This window comes from Penaeus vannamei, chromosome 33, assembly GCF_042767895.1.
Source record: "Penaeus vannamei isolate JL-2024 chromosome 33, ASM4276789v1, whole genome shotgun sequence".
Classification (NCBI taxonomy): domain Eukaryota; kingdom Metazoa; phylum Arthropoda; class Malacostraca; order Decapoda; family Penaeidae; genus Penaeus; species Penaeus vannamei.
The window spans coordinates 16,309,749-16,312,248 of NC_091581.1; the positions used below are offsets into that span (position 1 = coordinate 16,309,749).

Here is a 2,500-nt window from a genome sequence, read left to right on the forward strand (position 1 = left end):
AAGAGAGAGGAAAAGGGAGAGGGAGAGGGAAAGAGAGAGGGAGAGAGAAATGGAGAGAGGGAGAAAAAGGGAGAGGGAGGGAGAAGGAGGAGGAGGGAGGGAGAGGGAGATGGGAGGGAGGGTGGAAAGGAGGGAGAGGGAGAGGGAAAGAAAGCTAGAGGGAAAGGGAGAGGGAGACGGGGGTGGAAAGAGAGAGAGAGGGGTGAGGAGGAGGGAGAGAGAAAGGGAGAGGGAAAGGGAAGGGAGAGGGAAAGGGAAAGAGGGACGATGAGGGAGAGGGAAAGGGAGATGGAGAGAGAGAGGGTAGGGGAGAGGGAGAGGAAAAGAGAGAGAGAAAGGGAGAGGGAGAGGAAAAGAGAGAGGGAGAGGGAAAGAGAGAGGGAAAGAGAGAGGGAGAGGGAATGAAAGAGGGAGGGGAGAGGGAAAGAGAGAGGGAGAGGGAAAGAGAGAGAGAGAGGGAGAGGGGAAGAGAGAGGAAGAGGGAAAGGGAGAGGGGGAGAGAGAGGGAGAGGAAAAGAGAGAGGAAGAGGGAAAGGGAAAGGCAGAGGGAGAGGGGGAGAGAGAGGGAGAGGGAAAGAGAGAGGGAGAAGGAGGCGAGAAGGAAGGAGGGCCCTTATTTCCTTTTTTTTCTTTTTCACTGGAATTTCAACGGGTCGCGTTTGTTATGATCATTTTTATTTTTGTTATTATAATCATATTTTTTTATCATTACTATCATTGTTATTTCTGTTATCATTAATATCATTACCATTATCATTGTCATTATTGTTATTATTACTATCATCATTTATGTTATCACAGTTACCATTATCATATTCATCATTATTACTACTATTATCATTATCATCATCAGTATCCGACCGCAGAACAGCCGTCGGCCCACTGCCAGCAAGAAAGGCCTGGCCCTTATCGCGTCAGATGATTACCAGCTGGACAGCACCGACGACGACACGTGACGCTAATGATGAGGGTCACCAGCGCGAAGAAGAGGCAGCGGCCGCCGCCAACACTAACGGAGTCCGAGCTAAAAATGGTCCGTAGCACTGCCTTGCCCTAGAGAGAGCGCGGGCAGCAAAAGCGTCCTTCCAACCACGCCCAAGTGTTTACACAGCCAACCTGCTTACGAGGGGGGGCAGATTAGGGTGGAAGCGGGGAGAAGTGCAAAGATGAAGGAGCAACGTCTGGAAGTGAAGGACTGCAGTGGGAAAAACAGGAGAGTGAATGGCCAAGGAACGAATTCTTCTGAACAACTTCTGCCAAGAATCTGTTTGTGGGTGACAGCGGGCGCACCTCAGAGTAACTGAAAAAACAAGAATCAATTTTAACTAATGAAAGGTCAGAAAGTCGTCACCAGAAACAAAGTGAAGCATGTTGATAATGGTGGTGGCGGTTGTGGTGGCGTTAATGTAACTGAGCAGTAAAATTTTTGTCTTGCTGTTGGGATACGCTTTCGTAAAGAAACTGCAATAAAGCTATCATCTGCCGGTGAGGTCTGAGCGTGGGAAGAACGCGCTTTGTGCAGCTGAATGCAAGAAATAAAAAGTAAAAAAAACAGCCAAATACTTCAGTTTACATAAATGCCGTCGGTAAAGCCATTTGGAAGAGAAGTCCAAGGGATTCGCAGCTTTCTACGGCATTGCTGTACGTGGCAACACCCGCATTCTTTGGAGGAGAACGGTCTGCTTGGAATCCATAGCCACAATTTGACTGGTCACAAGAATATGTCACAGCAAACCCTAAATTTTTATTAATATTACTCCGTGGTCAAAGAAGCCTTCTTTTACTACCGCAGCGGCCATAGTGGATTCCCGGCAATCAGCAATTTGACACTAAATTCGACTTGCACGAAATAATTACCAGAACATCGGTGGCAACAGCATGCATCAAATAATTGTTACAGCCACTCTAGTTCTGCGTTTCCCAATACCCTTTGGTTATTCTATTTATATAGGTTTGTATTACTAACACAATGAAATTCAGTAGATTTGAAACGGGAAAGATGTGTTCAGAAAATATTAACTGGCGTCAATGACGCCAATCATGGCTAAGAGAAACTGGAAGTTTGATGATGTTAATAAAGCTGTTCCCAAACCACAGCATCTCTTCCAAAATATTCTAGCTGCTGGAATATGTGTGGAACAACACTTTCTTTGTATTGTCCTCATATGCACAGGTACTGAGAAACCGCGAACACTTTCACATAAAAAAACAGGGGATGGTTCCATCTGTTTGTCCTGTATCAGGTGGTACGCTAACTGAGGACCATGGTACTACAGAATCTAACAAGTCATCACCAACATAGCAAATACTGTTTTAGAGCGACACACGCATACCCTGCTCAAAAATCTAGTGAGCGCTACCGTTCACTACCACTTTGCACTTATCTAATCTGAAATTTACACACGTTCCTTACAACACGTACCAAAATACCAGTAATTACTGCTCAGTTTGGATCACTGAATATATCAGATAATGAGAACTTCATTTCTTTGATTTGAAC

General features: G+C 45.5%; 1 long non-coding RNA gene across 1 annotated transcript in view; it reads right to left on the reverse strand.

Annotated features, from left to right (window-relative positions):
* LOC138867916 (uncharacterized) overlaps positions 1-2,500 on the reverse strand; it is a 20,530-nt gene that overhangs the window by 9,643 nt on the left and 8,387 nt on the right. Inside the window, exon 2 of the long non-coding RNA XR_011399922.1 lies at positions 927-1,300. This is a non-coding gene — a long non-coding RNA (uncharacterized lncRNA). The remainder of the gene's footprint in view (positions 1-926; positions 1,301-2,500) is intronic.